This window comes from Mesocricetus auratus, unplaced genomic scaffold (genome assembly GCF_017639785.1).
Source record: "Mesocricetus auratus isolate SY011 unplaced genomic scaffold, BCM_Maur_2.0 Super-Scaffold_100025, whole genome shotgun sequence".
Taxonomy (NCBI): Eukaryota; Metazoa; Chordata; class Mammalia; order Rodentia; family Cricetidae; genus Mesocricetus; species Mesocricetus auratus.
This window is the reverse complement of record NW_024429206.1, coordinates 6,300,179-6,319,023: the sequence shown is the minus strand read 5'-3', so window position 1 is coordinate 6,319,023 and position 18,845 is coordinate 6,300,179. Positions and strand designations below refer to the sequence as shown.

Sequence of the window (18,845 nt, the reverse complement as noted above, 5' to 3'; positions counted from 1 at the left end):
GCCCTGCTCGAAGCCACCGTTGGCGGCCGCCGCCGCGTGCTAGGCCCGGGTGCGCGGCGTCGTTCGGCTGCTGTGCTGCCACTCAGCTGTCAGCCTTCCATCATCGGCCCGTTGGCCTGGGTCCCCAACTGCCAGTCAACTGTCATCGGGTGGGCAGAGCTCTGCGTTCTGGTGCCCGCGTTTACACGTCTCCCGCATGGGCCCCACGCGGTGCCAATTCAAATGCTACATGCTTGTCTTCAAAGAAGCCATCAGCAGATCCTTGTTGGGTGACAACGAGGGGTCATCTCCTTCACCTGGGCCCTGGTCCTTGCAGACACCTTCTCGGGCAAGAGCAAGAGGCATGAGCTGTTCAAGCCGGCCAAAGCACGAAGACCGTTTCAGAGTTATGAAGCTATTTGTGGAGCAAAGGGACAGAGACTAAAAAGGAAGAGTACAAGCTACTTAGTGTGGACGAGCATAAGTCAGTAGGTAGAGTGCTGTGTGAGACCCTGTCTAAGGAAAAGAAAAAAAACAAAAAACAAACAGGAATAGTAGTGCAGGCCTTTAATTCCTGCACCGAGAAGGCAGAGGTACGGGAAGGGGAATGGGGGCAGAGGCAGGCCAAGACTTCATAGAGAGACATTCTAGCAAATGAATAAGTGGGTAAATAAATGAATGAATAAGAAAGACAGGGAAAAAGGGAAAAGCGTAGTCTAAATATTAAGAGTATGAGCCGGGCGGTGGTGGCGCACGCCTTTAATCCCAGCACTCGGGAGGCAGAGGCAGGCGGACAGCCTCCAAAACAATACAGAGAAACCCTGTCTCGTAAAAAAAAAAAAAAAAGAAAAGAAAAGAAAAAAAAGTATGAGAAGGCTATATAGTGTATGTTTCTGATCTCATGAAGTTCTGGGAAAATAACCATGGAAACAGTAAAAAGGTCATTGGTCATCTGGGGCAGAAGGGACAAGTTGAGGATGTTTAAAGCGACAAAACTAGACTATATGACACTGTAATCCCAGAACAACAGAAGTGGGGGTAGGCAGAGCAAAAGATCAGGGTCATCCTCAGCTATACAGGGAATTTGACACAGAGTTTAAGGCCAGGCTGAGCAAATGAAACCTTGTTGAAAGAGAAAGAACGAAAGAAGGAAAAGAAGAAAGAGAGAAGGGAAAAAGAAAGAAAGCAAACTGTCACAGATGTAAACTTAATAGACCAGAGACCAAGCTCAGGAACCGAGGCCTTAGGTAGAAATGGGATGGTGCAATGACCTGAACCCCTTACACACACGCACACAGACACACTCTTCCCCTTTGGGCGTCGGAGAGCATTTTCTCAGGAGAAAGACAGCCTAAAGCCACAAGAGGCTTACCAACAGAGAAATCATTTTGGCAAGAGAGTGGCACAGAGCAAGCCCCAAAAGTGGGGACCGGCGGGGGATGGGTGATCTGTGCCATAAGCTGTTGACCGAAGACGCTACAAGGGTGGGTGGAGGCCAGGCTTTGAAGGTTTCCCTAGGTCTCTCAAGTTATTATGCTTGTGATTGGAAATGATCCAGTTCCAGAAACATGGTTGGCTAATAAACACGGTACTCTTCCTTGAGGTTCCCTTTCTGCCTCCCTTTGCAGAGAGCAAGGATCTCACACTTTTGACCTGCACATCCAGGATCCTCTGTGGCTCACCCAGTGTTAGGCCAGGCTGTAACTCTGATCCAGTTTCCCAGGGCCTCCCCAGGCTTACAGGGAATGCCACACCCCAAATCTATCTTCAAAAAGATCAGTTGGCCAGTACCCATACAGCTTCTGCTTGCCTGTTCCCCAAGGGGAAGCCTTTCATGAGATGGCCAAGTACACAGTTCCTGCAAACTTTCCACCTTCCTCCTCTGCCCCAACGGCCAGGTACCAGGACCAGCCTCATTCTGGGTGTCCCCTCCTGAATGTCACCAGAGAGAAAGCCGAAGAAAAGGTGTCAGGAATGGTTTAATCCAAGGCCTCACTAACCACTTGGAAAGGTAACCAGCCTTTAAGTGTCTGCCCAGCCACGAACCCCACAGGGGTCATGGGGTGATGAAACAGCAAAGAGCCCAATTTCTTGACGTTCATGGAACTCGTGCAATTCTCCTACGTACTTCTACAAAAAACCAGTTGTGAACTTAAGTGTGACACAGTCATTCTGAGTCTCCAAGCCCAGAGAGTGAGGTTTCAGATCCCATGGGAAAGGCCCGAAACCATAAAGCAGGAGTGGTTGTGGGAGGTGCCAGATCTCTCTCTCAGGGGAGCTAAGAACAAAACAAACCAGACATGTCGCTAATGAAACAAAAATGACAAGCGGGTGCTCTGGGCAATTCTCTTAGGCTTTGATTCCCAGTGAGTCACAGGAGATTAAACCAAGTGAGAAGTTAGGATGAGGTGAGCAGAACAGGAGTGGCTGAGAAAATGTCAAAGCCTCTGAAAACTCTACACTACCCAGTGGGGGAAAATGTGATGTAAGAAAGGAGGGAAACGGAGCTTGGTGGAGGTATAGCATAGAGATCTAAACCAGAGGCTCCCAAAGTGTGTCTTAGGAAAACACATGACATCTATGACAAGTACCAAATACCACTTGGCAGGGCTGGGAGGTCATCCAGACCCCCAGAAACCCTGTGAGCATGGTCCCTAGAGATGAAGAGAGCCCAGAGCCTTGTGACTTGAGTATCCATGAGTGAGAATGCAGAAGGCATCTGTGGGTCATCAAGATCTCCACAAGCTTGCAATCCTCTGGGAAGGCCATTCTTCAGTAAACTAGAAGCCCTAGCATTGGCTGGAAGCTCCCCAGCTTGTGGCACTCAAGGAGCGACTTTCAGTGCCTGTGCCAGCACTTGGCTGTGAGCTGGAGCCGCCCCAGGCAGATCTGTGTATCTCTGCGCCTCGCCCGCCTGGGGAGTCAGGTGTGTTTGGCAAGGGTTCAGGTGTTGGCTATCCCCCAGGAAAGGTGCTTCACTCTCCTCCACCCCTACCCCGGGGTGAGAGGGCCATAGCTTGTGTAATATTTGTTGAAAGAGACCATGAAAGCACCTCTAATTATCCCCATGGTAATTATAGGATGGTTCTATCCACTGAGTGTGTTCAAAGGAGACTTGGAGAGCCTCCCAGGATGCATCATCTGCCTTAGGCACAGACTCCAGGGAGCAAACATTGCCAGGTCTGGCTTAGGCGTGCTTCTGGCCTGAGTGAGCCTGCCCATCCAGCCCAGCCTTCACTTCTGTCTCCCACTCGCACTGCACCAACAAGCAGGGGACACTTGGTCCTTCCCCAGGGACCTGCCTGCCAGTCCCCAAATGGCCAATGTTCTCTTTTGCTTCCATTATCTGTGATAAAGCCCAGGCAGCTTCCTCACTGTGGCCACCTGCAGCTTCCTGAAGTTGTTTCTCTCCTTCTGCACCTGTGAGTCCTGGGAACCCGACTCAGGTTGTCAACACAGGTGGTCAACCTTGGTAGCAGGTGTTTTTACCCACAGACCCACCTCACTGGCCCTAACCATGGAGTGGAAGGGGGTAGCTCTGTAATAGGGCATGTATTTACATACACAAGGACCTGGGTCATCTAACCTCCAGTACCAAAAGAAAAGCAAGCATACACACATACAAGCATTCACACATATGTGCACACATGTGGAAAGAGAACAGCTTCAAGCTACACCAAAAATTGTGGGAAAGTACAGAGTACTCTCTGACACAACTTCCCCTAATTGGCCCAGCAGTAACAATACGCGTAGATTCTGTGAGCTTGAACAAGCTTGTCACGGTATGCATCTGCCATTACAGTGTCATGTGGACCAGTGCTGTGTTAAAAAGAATCCCCAAGCTGTGCCTGTCCCCTAAGCAGCTGATGACCAGTGTAATCTTTCTACTGTTTCCATAGTTTTAATTTTTTCCAGAACGTCATGTGATTAGAACAATACATGACGCAGCTCCCTTAGATGGGCCCTTTATCACTTAGAAACACACTTGTAGCTTTCCTCTGTGCCTCCTGTATCCTAGGCAGGATTGAATTTCCGATCCTCCTGCTGGGATCTTCCTGTCCACACACCCAGATTAATTGGAAATCTAACCCAGGGCTGTATGGATGCTAAGCAAGGACTCTACTAACCCCACCACACGCCCAGCCCTCTGCACGTCTGGCTATGGTTTCTCCATAGGTTTAAAAACAGTTTTTTAGATGTATTCTTTTATCTGTATGAGTGTTTTGTTTGGCTGTGAGTGTACCATGTGCATGTCTGGTGCCCACCGAGCAGTGGTTTTCAACCTGTGGGTCGAGACCCCTTTGGGGTCACATATCAGATTTTTATATTATGATTCAAAATAGTAGCAAAATTACAGTAATGAAGTAGCAACACAGTAAGGTTGGAGTCACCACATTGTGAGCAGTTTCATTAAAGGGTTAACAGGAGGAAGGTCAGGAACCCCTGCCACAGAGGATGGTGGTGACATAACAGGTCAGAGCTGAGAATCCTCTGAAAGAGCAGTAAGTACTTTTGACTGTGGAACCCTCACCATCCCAGATTTTCATTTAAATTTGAGACAGATTTTTGCTATATAATCCAGGCCAGGACTGGGAATGTAGCTCAGGTGGTAAGGCATGAGTGTTTGCCTGCCATAAACAAAATCCAGGGTTTGATCCCCATAAAATGCTGTAATCCCAGCATTTGAGAGGTAGAGGCAGGAGGATCAGAAGTTTAATGTCGTCAGGCATTGGTGGCACACGCCTTTAATCCCAGCACTTGGGAGGCAGAGGTTGGTGGATCTCTGAGTTCAAGGCCAGCCTGGTCTCCAACAATACAGAGAAACCCTGTCTCAAAAAACAAACAAGGGGCTGGAGAGATGGCTCAGAGGTTAAGAGCACTGATTGCCCTTCGAGGGGTCCTGAGTTCAATTCCCAGCAACCACATGGTGGCTCACAACCATCTGTAATGAGATCTGGTGCCTCTTCTGGGGTGCAGACATACACGGAGGCAGAATGCTGTATTCATAATAAATAAATAAATCTAAAAAAACAAAAAACAAAAAACCAGAAGTTTAATGTCATCCTCACACACACAGAAAGTTGGAGGCCAGCCTGAGCTACCTCCAAAAGCAAAACAAAGCCTATGAGATGGCTCAGCAGGTAAAGGCACCAGGTGCCCAGCCTGACGTCCTGAGTTAGATCCCTAGAACTTATAAGATAGAAGATGAGAACTGCCTCCAGAAAGTCACACTCTACTTCCACATGTGCACAGGAAAGTGTTTAAAAGCAACGGCAGGCCTATGTGTTCCGGGTCAGGGGCTAGATCAACATGCCCAGTCACAGATCCTCTTTAGTCACCAAGTGGTACTGTTATATGAAAACCCCAGGGCTTATTTATACATTCACTCACTGAAGGATGTCTTAGCTGCTTCCAAGTGTTGGAAACTAAAATGATGATAAACATTCACAAGCAGACTTTGTTTGGGCATATGTGCCATTTATTTGGTTTTTTGCAAACATATTGTTTAATTTCCCAAACACTTATGGCATTCCCAGATATCTTATTGTTGAATTTTTCAAATTTAACATATTCTGTAAGATTGCAATGTTCTGAAGCTTATTAAGATGTGCTTATGACCCGGTATCTGGTTTATATTTGCAAATACTCTTTGTTCAGTTAGAATTGTATTATTTGGGGGATTGGTGTTCTATTCAAGTAAATTAATTCAAGGTGATCAATAATGCTGATATAGTCTGTCTTTACTGGCTTTGTATGTGTGTGATGGTAGTAGTAGTTAAATTGGTTCATTTTTTTTCTGAAGATATTTGCTTTAGCCACATTCTAGCAATGCAATATTTAAAGATTAATTTATTTTCATTTATGTACACATGTGCTTGCTTGAGTTTATGTGCACCAGGTGGATGCAGGAGCTGGCAGAGGCCAGAAGAGGGCATTAGATCCCCTGAACCTGGAGTTAGAGGTGGCTGTGATCCACTATGCCAGGTGCTTGGAACCAAATTCTGGTCCTCTGCTACAACAGCAAGTGCTCTTAACCTCCAACTCCCTGAATCAGTTATTAAAAAGCAAAAGTAATTTTGTTATTGTAGAAGGCACAAGGTGCATGTGCTCACAGATGAACATGGAGAAACCAGACCTGTTACACACGCAGGCTTTTCTTTTCAGCGAGAGCAGTGTGCACACCTGTTTTCCGTCCAGAGCGATGGGAGTGTGTGGGGCCAGGATTCTCTGGGATTCCCCTTGTCCTGAGCATCATTTCCCAGTCGACAGCAGCACCCGTTCTTGTGGAAGAGGTGACAGATGCTCCGCAAAGGAGTTTGTGTAGTCGTCCCAAAGCTTTATTGTGATGATTGTCATGAGGAAACGTCTTCCAAAGTTGTGCTTTGCTTAACTACGTAATAAATAAACTGCTCAGGGTCAGACTCCAGAAGTTTGACCCAGTCCACCTAAATCGCATTGAACCAGGTTTCTTTCTTGACTTTCATTTCTCTGCCAGCAGTGGAGTTTGAAGAGACCCCACACACACACACACACATGTCATGACTGCCTACTTCTCTTAATTCTATCCAATTTCCTTTATGTATTTAATACATGTTATTTGTTTGTGTGTGTGGTGCTGGGGATTGAACCCAGAGCTAGGCAGGAACTCCACCGCAGAGTCACAGCCACAGCCTGCACACTATATGATTAGATTAATATGCACTTAAATTATAATAGCCTCCTTCCTAATTAAAAGCCTCTGTTAAATCTTCCCTTTGAAGTTTTCTTTATCTGATACTAATATATTTTGTCTATTTCAGAAAAGGTTTCTCTGTGTAGCCCTGGTTGTCCTGGAACTCTGTAGACCAGGCTGGCCTTGAACTCACAGAGATCCCCCTGCCTCTGCCTCTTGAGTGCTGGGATAAAAGGCGCGCATGCCCGGCTTGGTTTCCTATTTCCTCTAACACAGGTCTGCTGATGTTTCACTCTCATTTAAGGGAAGTGTTATTAGATACAGAAACCTCAGTTGAAAGCCCAGCCCCCGCCCCCAAGCCGGGGCCTTCCTGTGTATCCCACACTGGCCTGGAACTCCCCATGTAACCCAGGCAAGCTTCACAATCACTGTCTTCGCCGTCTAACTTCCCAGTGCTGAGCTCACAGTCACGCAGCCCTGTGTCCAGCTCACTGAGCATTCGGGTAGCTGCTTCCTATTTCTAAACTGAGGAAACAGAGGCACTGGGAAATGAAACCGTGAAACCATCTGTACAAGACCACCCAGCTAAGCCCAGGGTGGTTTGAATGGTAGCCTAGACCCCTTCTGGAAGATCCTTGGTGCATAAGAGGAGGTGAGAGTTCTTCAGACCCCTATTTAGAGTAGGGCCAGGTAAGCTGTCAATCACGAGTCCTTTGAGAATCCATGCTAGATAGAGATGGCATGCTGCTGCTACCCAGGTAATGACTCCGCAGGGGAGGGGGCAATCAGCAATGCGTTCCACCTCCCCACCGCTATTCCTCTGCTTAAGACCCCGACTTTCCCATCATGCTTCACTCTGCAGGGGCCCGTGCTCAGGTTGTAGAATCACTCCTTTGGGCTGTCAGGTCCTGTCTCTTTAGTTGTGAAGCCACTCAGGAAAGAGTGCCTCTCTTTCTGGGATCCCTGACTCCTCTCTCAAAATGAAGATTAAGAACTGGCACCAACCTTTTGGGTCTGGAATGAGATAATGTAAGCGAGGGATGAGGGAGTTCCCGACACCCCCTTAGCATCCAGCAGTCTGTGCATATCTATTAAAAAGAAAAAAGATCATTTGTGGGCTAGAGATGGCTCAGAGGTTAGGAGCACTGACTGTTCTTCCAGAGGATCTGAGTTCCATTCCGAGCAACTACATGGCGGCTCACAACCATCTGTAATGAGACCTGGCGCCCTCTTCTGGTCTGCAGGCATACATGCAGGCAGAACACTATACATTAAGGGAAAAAAACCACAAAATTAGGAGTTGGGTGGATTGTGCATGTCAGTGCAGTGCCTGTGGAGGCCAGAAGAGGGCATCAGGTAGCCCTGGAGTTGGAGTTACAGATAGTTGTGAGGCACCTGACTTGGGTATTGGGATGGTCTTCATAACCACTGAGCTATCTCTCCAGCCTCTAGTTTGAAATTTTTCTTAAAGCAAGGTCTCACTAAGTAGACCTGGCTATCCTGAAACTTGCTATATAGACCAGGTTATCCTTGAACTCTCAGAGATCTGCTTCCCTCTGCCTCCTGAGTGCTGGGACTACAGGTGTGCATCACCTTGCCTACACTAGGCTGCAATTTTTATCTTTCAAATTTTATGTGTATGAATGTTTTGCCCGTATGTATGTGTGTACACCATGTGCATGCTGGGTGCCCAAGGAACCCAGAAGAGGATGTTGCATCACCTGAAACTGGAGTTGTGGATGGCTGTGAGCTGTTGATGCCGAACTCTCTCTCTCTCTCTCTCTCTCTCTCTCTCTCTCTCTCTCTCTCTCTCTCGCTCTCGCTCTCGCTCTCTCTCTCTCTCTCACACACACACACACATACACACACACATATATGTACACACACACACACACACACACACACGCCCCCAGGAAGCCATCAGGAGCCAGCAACACTCTACAAGACCAGCCAGTACTCTTGTCCGACAAGCCATCTCTCCAGCTTTAGGATGTAATTCTTAACACTGTCTCCCTTCCATTTCCTTCTGTCAAGATCTCTGACCTATCATCTCAGGTATCTCTAGTGAAATTACACAGTGTTCTCTAAGTCACTTCAGAATCCCTTCCCCTGGGTCTTCCTCCCCCAGCTGCTAACCTTTAGCCCATCCATCCCGTTTCTGGGCTTCTTTCCAAGAGCAGGAAGCACTTTAGTCTTACATGTATTTATTTTTGTAGTACCAAGGGATGGAACCCCAGGCCCTAAACATACTAGGGAAATACTCACCCCTCAAATCACATTCTCAAAATAAGAAACATTTAAATTTCTCCCAGAGCCCAAAAGAACCCCTTAGAAGCGTTCACATGTCCCCAGCCTCAGATTATGGCCCCTCTTGCTTCTTGGAGATCACAGTCTGTGAAGCCAGGGTGGCAAATTAGAATGGGATATGAAGACTACAAAGCCAGCTGCCAATACTTGATACTACCCATTTCTGTTTCAGAGATTTAAGAAGGGATCATGGGCCGGTTGGGTGGTGGCGCACGCCTTTAATCCAAGCACTCAAGAGGCAGAGACAGGCGGATCTCTGTGAATTGGAGGCCAGTCTAGACTACAAGAGCAAGTTCCAAAGTTCCAAAGCTATAGAGAAACCCTGTTCCAAAAAAAACAAAACAAAAAAAGAATGGATCTCGGTACCCTATGGAAATCCAGGACCGCCCCAGGAGTGACTGGAGAAGGCAAACCCTTACTGTCTCATTTTTAGACACCAACTGAAGACACTGCTGCTGTCTGAAGAGAGGACTTGGTCGCCACCCTCAAGGCTTGCCCATCTCGCTAGTCTCCCGAGAAACTTCGTGGTTGGCACATCCTAAGGTAACCAGATTCTCATCCCTTGCAGCTAATCTCCCTGGCTTCAGAGACTCAGGTCTGTAGATTGCAGTGAACACTGGGACTTGCTCAGAGCCAGGGCATGTCCCTGGGAAGGAAGGAGGAGGCCCCACTGTTTACCGAGTATCCTGTTCATGCCAGGTGCTCCATATTCTTTTTTTGAGACAGCATTTCTCTGTGTAGCCCTGGCTGTCCTGGAACTCTGTCTGCAGACCTCAAGGTTGGCCTCGAACTCACAGAGATCTGCTTGCCTCTTCCAAGTCATGCACCACCACCACCCAGCTAAGTGCCGTATACTCTTTATACTCTTTACTTAATGTACTTTCCACAGTGTCTTTCTCCTCCTCTGAATTCCCAACAGTTGGCAGAATACTCCCTAAATATTTAATCATGGCATTAGTCAAATCGCTCCCATTTACTGAGTTACATATGTCATAGGCTCGCTTCAAGTTTCTAACGCCTCTTATTTGCAGAGCACTTGCAGATGAAAGCTTGGATAACAAGGCTGGGGAGACAGCTCAGTGGATAAAGCACTTGCCATACAGATATGAGGACTGGAGTTCAGATCCACTGCACCCACGTAAATCCCAGTATTCAGGAAACATACACACCACACACACATGTGCACATGCAAACAAACAAAAACACTTTGATACCCCATCCCTAGATGAAAAGCTATAGGCAATCAACAACCACTGAGGCAGGGAGAATGAGTCTTCCCAGAGAATGAGCCCCCCTGATTAGTTTTCTAATACCAAGTGGTCAGTCCTAGAAATATACATACTGGCAACACTAAACAGACCCAGCAGGTTGTATTTATACATCTATTTGTTTATATGTATATGTAATAACAATGGTTAAACAAGTGGAGGGAGGAGAGAGGAGATGATATAATTACACACACACACACACACACACACACACACACACTGGTTTTTCTAGACAGGGTTTCACTGTGTAGCCCTGGCTACCCTGAAACTCGCTCTGTAGACCAGGCTGGCTTCGAACTCCTAGAGATCCTCCTGCCCCTGCCTCCTGAGTGCTGGGATTAAAGGCATGCACCACCTCTGACTGGCATGATAGTATTGTATTTTAATTAAATAAAAAACAAACACGAATAGACAAAAAGTGCTAATAATCCTATGATGCTGGGCTTTTCATCCTATTTTTCCTTCGTAGGAAACTAAAATACAAAGAAAGAAGTGACCAAAGGATAGACAAGAGAGAAATGGGCATCGGCTCCAAGCTTTGAACCCAGCAGAGGTGTTTGCGGTAGGAAGCGGCAGTGGACACACATCATGGGATTACTGTCAAGCAGCCACCGTGGAACAAGTGTCTTAGATGCTGCCAAATCGCCTCAGGCCTCCAAGAAGCGCTGAGATCAGTCATGTCCTCAGGACCGCACTGCTTTCTCACATGAAGAGCCAGAAGTGGACTGCCAACTCCATCGGAGCCACTTGGGGACATTCAGTGTAGAGGGGGGTTGCAGGCTGCCCCAGAGATGGCAAACATCTGCACCCCCAGCCTGTTCCTGGAGGCTTGGGGCTGGCACTGGGGCAGGAAGCTGCCTCACCTCACACAGTGAGTCACAGGCAATGCCCACTCCCAGGAGCCTGTGCCTCCCCAGGCAGGTAGGAGTGCATCCCAGATGCTGTCGGCACTGGAGAACAGCTGCCCACTGGGCTTCGTTACGTGGCGAGGCTCTCCCGAAGGTCGTCGCCCTGAAGGAGCCGCACAAAGGACCTGGTGATGCCATTCTACAGATCTGATTTGTCAGGTGACACGGAGACCCCCAAGAAGACAAAGCCTAAGAGTAGTGGTCCCCAATTCAAAGCCACCGGTGTGACCCTTCTCCTCTCTATCCCAGCTCATCTCGTGGGGCCACCCATGATCAGATCTGACCGCCTGACCCACCACCCCAGCCACGTAACTACCATCGTGAGATTAACTTGACCAAGTGATTACTTGCTGGTATTCGTGTCCTGACTATGCTCTTGCTCCTTGTTTACTGTTTGGGGTGGGGGTGAGGTCTTTTGTTTTGTTTTGTTGGTAGGGAATAGGGTTGAGACAGGGTCTCATTGGGCTCAGATCAGTGCTTGCTGGGTTTTGTTTTCTTTTGTGATAAGGTCTCACACTGTAGCCCAGCCTGACTTGAAGCTCCCTGTGTAATATAGGTAATAGAGGTAATTCTTCTGCCTCAGCTTCGTGAGTGTTGGGATTACAGGTGTGTACTATCACATCTACATTTGGATCGCTTCTTGAAACTCCATTCTGCAGGCCCAGGCCCCAGGATACAGACCCAGCCCTCCTTCAGGCTCTCAGACAAGTATCCTCTTGAACTTTTTCTCCATAAGCCTCTTGCTTTTGTCCATCCAGCTTTTACCTGCTTCTGCCAAGCCCGCTGGACTGGTTTGGGCCTATCATAATCCCAATTCAGAGACCTGCATAGCTTGTCTTTCCTGTCCCCCAAAGCCCAGTAGGCCCCATGCGAACTAGAGGGTGCGGCTGATATGTTCCATGAGGGGTCAATCTAGTCCACGTTTCATAGATGCCCGGGAACTGGGATGCTCCTGGACCATAGGGCCCCTTCTCAAGAGCACTGACCCAGATCCAGACAAAACCTGACAAACCCCACTCATCACTTAAACAGGGCTGGAGAGAGGGTAAGCAGGGAAAGGTGTTTGCCACCAAGGCTAACAACTGACTTCCTAAAGATGCTCCCTGACTTCCACACATGCGCAACAAATACATGTAATCAAAATAAAAGAAATGCATATAATCAAAAATAAATAAATAAAGTGGACTTTCCCCAAGTCCCTGCTGTGTATGAGCCAAACATCTTGACTGGCCCTCCAAATTTAAACTCTCAGAATCTCACATCTTCAACAAACCTCATGGATATCTATAATGCATCATGCTGCACTGACCCCATCTCAAAGAATTTCTGTAATCCAAGGACATCTTTGTGGGGTCAGTTTTCTCCTTTTGCCTTTACTGGGGTTCTGGAAGGATAGAACTCGGGCTGGCAAGCCCCTTTACCTGCTGAGCCATCTCGTCAGCCCTCTACCTTATGTAGAGATGGGGTCTCCCCATCTCTCTCTCTGAACCTGGAGTTGGTTGGCTCTGCTAGCCTGGGTGGCCTGCAAGCCCCAGGGCTTCCTGTCTCTACCCTCCCGGTGCTGAGGTTAGAAAGACACCACTAAGTCTGGCTGATGTTTTGTTTTGTTTAAAGACAGGGTGTTGCTAAAATTCCTTCTCTGGGGAAGACATAAACAAATCTACCTCCCACCCCATTATCCCAACAATAAACCAAGGTACTAGTATTCCATCAAGCTCACTCTGGGGAGCCAGTGGGTTATGAGGCTCACTTATAGAGCAATGGGGTCACGGGAAGAAATGTGGGTGCACTTAAAGTAGCCACAATGAAAGGTCTCTACCCCAGCAGGGACGATGACTCCCCACGGGCGGCCAGGCAAATGGAGCCTCCTCTAACCCCTTTCTATCTCCCGAGACCACATGTAATTAGGGAAGAATTGCTCAAGACTAGTTGGGAGGAGTGGTTGGATCCTCAGGTGGGAGTCCCGTGACTGTTCCCGCTCCCTCCTCCTCCTATGAAGGAAAGTTGACAGTCAACAAGCCCAGCTACTGTGATCTTTTGTGAGCAGGCCCAGACGAACTCCTAAAGTGTGGTCAAGAGAGGCGACAGTGTAGCTTGGAGGATAGCACTGTACAACACAGGGTCTCACGAGTGGCCCTGGCTAGGCTGGAACTTACTAAGTAGAGCGGGCTGGTCTCAGACACAAAGGGATTCACCTTTGAAATGTGGGTCCTCTTCCTTGCCAAATGAGCATGCTACCAACTAAACCATCTCCCCAGACTGAAGTTCGCAGTTTTATTTTTTTCGGGTTTTGTTGTTGTTGTTTGTTTTTTTGTGAACTGTCACGTCCATTCACAGTTAGGGAAACCAAAACCCACAGACGTTAAAGAGCACACCCTGGTCACACAAAGCCAGGAGGTGACTGCAGAGCTTGTGCTACTCTGTCACTCTCTGCTCTTGACTGAAGCTATTAAAAACTGGACAGGGTCTGGAGAGACGGCTCAGCAGTGAAGAGCACTGGCTGAACTTCCAGACGACTCGGCTTTGATTCCGAGCAACTGCATGATGGCTCCCACCAGTCCACAGTAACTCCATTTTCAGGGGATTCAAAACGCTCTCCTGGCCTCTATGGGCACCAGGCATCAGAGAGTGGCGCACAGACGTAGGTGCGGGCAAAATACTCATATACATGAAAACAAACAAAGTCAGACTCCAGGAATTAAGGAAGGCACCAGAACGTTCCACTCACCTAAACAAAAGGTGAGCAGAACTCAAAAGCCTCCCAGACCCACAGAGAAGACGATGACACGTGGAGTGAGCCAAGTGCAACGTGCCAGGGAGTGAGGCCCTGGCCAGCCAGACAAGTTACAGCCCATCCCAAAGGGTCACTCGGCTCCAAATGAACAGTCATGTGGGGTCGTGTTCAGTGTGATAAGTTCTGATTTTTGTTTCCATGAAAATTTAGGAATCTGAAACTTTTTTCTTCTTTCTAAAGATTTATACATTATATAGACAGTGTAGTGTTCTGCCTGCATATATGTCTACAGGCCAGAAGAGGGCACCAGGTCTCATTACTGATGGTTGTGAGCCACCATGTGGTTGTTGGGAATTGAACTCAGGATCTCTGGAAGAGCAGACAGTGTTCTTAACCACTGAGCCACATCTCCAGTCCCCAAACTTTTATATGAGGTTTCTAGACAAAGTATAACTGGTGCTGGGTACAGGCAAAACCATTGGACCCTGGACAAAAGATGTCCATGGACTCAGAAATAATTCTGCTTACAAATCTGAGGTTTGGCCTGGTTTGAGGATGTTTGTTGTTGTTGTTTGTTTTTCTGGGGCAAGTGAGGTTTAAAAATAGAACAAAACCCAGACTCCTGCAAGATGTTACATCCAGAAAATGGTTGGCCTGTCAGGGATTTATTTTATTTTCTTATTTTTGTTTTTTCGAGGCAGGGTTTCTCTGTATTGTTTTGGAGGCTGTCCTGGAACTCACTCTTGTAGACCAGGCTGGCCTCGAACTCACAGAGATCTGCCTGCCTCTGCCTCCTGAGTGCTGGGAGTGCCACCACCGCCCGGCCAGATTTAGTTTATTTTTATTTGTGTGTGTGTGCGCGCGTGTGTACATGTGTTTACACATACACGAGTACCTGTGAAGGCCAGAAGAGGGCATCAGATCCCGTGGAGCTGGAGAAATGTGCATTTGGGAGCCACCTGACAGGAGGGCTGGTGACTGAGCCCCTGTCCTCCAGCCACTCAGCTGTCTCTCATGCCCAGCTTTGGGCAGGGCTTTCGGGGATCTGAACTCAGAGCCTCATGCTTGCAGGGCAAGCCCTTACTGACTAAGCTGGCTCCCCACCTCTGCCAGTGGTTTTTATGAACACGCTGTTTAAACTGTCCCCGTCACCACCGTCCCTTTAAGGCTTTTCTATGAAATTTTCCTCCCTGGAACACTTGTTACCACCTGACAGATGAAAAACACCGGGCTTTTAATGCGTGTGGTCATTTATCCTTGTACAAAGTGCTTTGTGAGAACATGGATGTGATTTGTCTTAGTCCCAACCATGCACCCAGCACCTATATTTTGGAATAGACATATTATTATATGCTATGTATCAGTTATTATATAATAAAACGATGATTTGTTGCTGTTGTTTTGAAAGAGAGGCTTGCTATGTAAGCCCAGATGGGCTGGAATTCACGTTGTAGACCACACTGCCCTTGAACTTACAGCAATCCCCTTGCTCTTAAAACCTAAATTTTGAGATTACAGGCATTCACTGCCACACCCACTTCAAAAACTTGTTTAAAATTAGGCTTACTGATTTTATTGTATGTGTGAGTGTTTGACCTACATGTATGTGCGCCACCACCACATATGTGTGCTTGGTTCCTGGAACTGGAGTGACTGAAGGTTTTGAATCACCATGTGGGTGTTAGGAATCAAACCTGGGTCTTCTGCAAGAGGAACAAGAGCTTTCATGACTGAGATGTCACTCCAGCTCCTGTCAAACCCACGCAAGTAACAACTTTACATTTTTCCTATATTCATTTGTTATTGATGTGTATGTGGGTTCATGCATATGTGTGGTTACCTGAGGAGACCAGAGAGGGGCGCCGGAGCCCTAAAGCTGGAGTTACAGGCAGTTGTGAGCCACCTGACGTGGGTGCTGGGAATTGAACTCCAGTCCTCGGCAAGATTATGCTCTTAACAACTGAGCCATCTCTGTAACCCAATGTGACTCTTTGTTTTACAGACACGGGCTCTTTTTGTACCACTGGCTGACCTAGAACTCACAGGGATGTGCTTGTCTCTGCCTCCAAGGGCTAGAATTAAAGGACTACACCTGAAACACACTGTGTGTCAAAATGACTTTAAAAGACATCTAATTAGCTGGGCATGGTGGCCCAAGCCTTTAGCCCCAGAACTCAGGAGGCAGAGGCAAGCAAATCTCTGTGAGTTCAAGGCCAGCCTGGTCTACAGAGCCTTTTCCAGGACAGCCAGGGCTACATAGAGAAACCCAATCTCAAAACAAAACCAGCCCCCTCCACACACACACCAAAGCACCTAACAATTTTTAGGGGCTCCATGTACTAAGCTCTTAGCTTAGCTTTTTTTTTTTTTTTTTTTTTTTTTTTTTTTGGCTTTTTGAGACAGGGTTTCTCTGTATTGTTTTGGAGGCTGTCCTGGAACTCACTTTGTAGACCAGGCTGGCCTCGAACTCATGGAGATCCACCTGCCTCTGCCTCCCGAGTGCTGGGATAAAGGTGTGTGCTACCAACGCCTGGCAGCTTAGCTCTTTATGAATTTCAATGTCACCGAGTCCTCAGACTTGGAAACGGAGTCTCAGAGCATTTCACCTGCTTGGGTATGACAAGCAGGATTTGAACTTGGCAAAGACAAGAGGCCAGAGTGACCTAGAGGTAGGTGTTCTTGGGACAAGGTTGAGCTCAAGCAAAGGGGGCGGGCTGAGGAGATGACTCAGGTAAAGCACTTACTGTGTAAGCATAAGGGCCCAATTCCAGGTCCCCAGCACCCACAGGGATTCGGGGGACATGGCAGCCTTCCTAATTCTATCAGAAGGTAGGAACACAGGGCAGATGGGCATGACCGACTCCGGAAGTTGTTCCCTGGCCTGTACATTCACACTATGGCATGTGTGTGCTCACACACACCATTAAATACACAAGTATGAAACAAAATAAAATTCCTTTTTGGGACCTCCCCAAGGGCCCTCTTGTTTCCCTCTTCTACTCCTCAGGGAATCCTCTCAAGATTCCCCCAGGAACTCAGACTTAAATAATATTTCACACAAGATTGTAGAATTAACCAACCCTGTCCTTTCCCACTCCCGCTAATGGAAATGCTGGAACTAAACTCCAGTGGACAGATGGACACCCTAAGGGTGCCTAATGCGCTCCTCTTTGTGCCTCCGCATACTTGGCTTGCCTATTTGGCCATTTTCAGCTGCAATAACAAAATACCCGAGGTCAGGTACTTTTCAAAGCAAAGCAGTGTGTTTAGTCTATAGCTCTGACTGTCCAAGAACATGCTACCAACACCTGGCTGACTGTAGTGAGACATTCCCCTTCCCGCCCTGGCTGTGTCACAGCATGGTACAGATGGCACGTGAGAAGGGAAATGCAGCTTCCTAGCAAGACAGGAAGCCAGAGACCAGAGAGGGGATGGTCTCATTCTCTTTTATAACAACTTACTCTAGAGAGAACAAACTAGGTCCCTGTGAAGATGTCGTTAATACCTTCCAAGGGCATTGACCCTGATGAGCCAATGATTTTCCACTACACCCTACTTTTAGTAGCTCCACCCCTCTCAATACTGTCACATGGGGATTGATGGGTAGCTATTTCCTCCAGAGTTCATAATTCCATCTTGGAAGGAAGCTTAAGACCCAGGATGTTAGCTGGGCAGTGGTGCCACACACATCATTAATCTCAGCAATGGGGAGGCAGAGGTGGGCAGATCTCTGTGAGTCGGAGGCCAGCCTGGTCTACAGAGTGAGTTCCAGGACAGGCTCTAAAGCTACAGAGAAACCCTGTCTCAAAAAAAAAAAAAAGGTCTCAGGATGTTCTATAGGAGATGAAACATTCCATTCTGCAGGAAAGCTCCTTAGACTCAGGAAGGAAACAACTCAGAAGCCTCAGGAAGTTCCCGAAACCAAACTTGATTCACTAGGCCCCTCCCACCCCAAGTGTAAAGCTGTAAGGACTGCTGTAAGATGCCTTTAGACCAGCCTAGGTGCCTAGAGGAGGCAGAGGCAAGCCAAACTGCCTGGAGGGGACACCCCATCTATCAAGCTGCCTACAAGTTGTGCAGTGAGCTCCAGGGTTCCAGCTTTTGTGAGCCTCACCCATGCTGGGGTAGGCTTTGGGCGATGTAGCCTCATTTGCAGCAGAGTCCCCAGATTATTGGAGATGCCAGGACTGTGGAATGATCACCAGGGACAGCAGCAAGTGTGGAATAGAGCCTTCGAGTCATTCCTGCTCCTGAAGCAACCCCTCATCTATACTCCTATAACCTTCCCCCAATAAACTCAGGGACTCTCCAAGCTGGGTTTTGGTGGGATTCTTACTGACATATGCTGTCAGTGCCCTATCTGGGGTGAGAAGAAATTCATTCACAATTCTCAAGGAAGAGTGTCACACAGGGTTGTGCATGAGTCTTTTGGGAGCAAAGTAGATCCAAAACACAGCAACTTGACTGTGTGACCTTGATCTATGGTCTCTCTTCCACTTGACCATTAGTTCTTCAAAGACGAGACTTGCACCTGTCTCATCCGCTACCTTTGCCTCGTTTCCTACACCTTGAGCGAGCCCACTAAGTATCTGGGAGGGATGTTCCTTACTGCGTCATTTATAATACCAACTGGTTGCAATTAACTGAATGCCCCTCAAAAGGAAAGTACTAAGGAAGCTATGGCTTCCTTCTTCTCATATATTTGGTTGTAAGCCCAGCCATGGATGAGCCATTTCTCCACCCCAATGGCTTTCTTCTTAGTTTTGTCATCACTTGATGGAATATTACACACCCATATAAATAAACCAATTAGACAGAAAAGAGGAGATGATGGGGGATGTCCTTCTGCATATGTTTCTCTTATTGGTTGATGAATAAAACACTGATTGGCCAGTAGCAAAGCAGAAATTATAGGTAGGGCTATGAGACAAGGAGAATTCTGGAGAGAGGAAGGCAGAGAGAAGCTGCTTGGGAGA

The 18,845-nt window shown here is 47.6% G+C and overlaps 1 long non-coding RNA gene across 2 annotated transcripts; it reads left to right on the top strand.

Moving 5' to 3' along the window:
• On the top strand, positions 1–11,491 carry LOC121133908. Of its 2 annotated transcripts, none has more exons than XR_005870922.1 (4): positions 1–467; positions 1,878–1,990; positions 9,393–9,502; positions 10,697–11,491. It is a non-coding gene; the product is annotated as an uncharacterized LOC121133908 (long non-coding RNA). The 2 variants fall into 2 exon arrangements; XR_005870921.1 differs by having other exon boundaries at positions 1–471.
• The last annotated feature ends 7,354 nt before the right edge of the window (positions 11,492–18,845 follow it).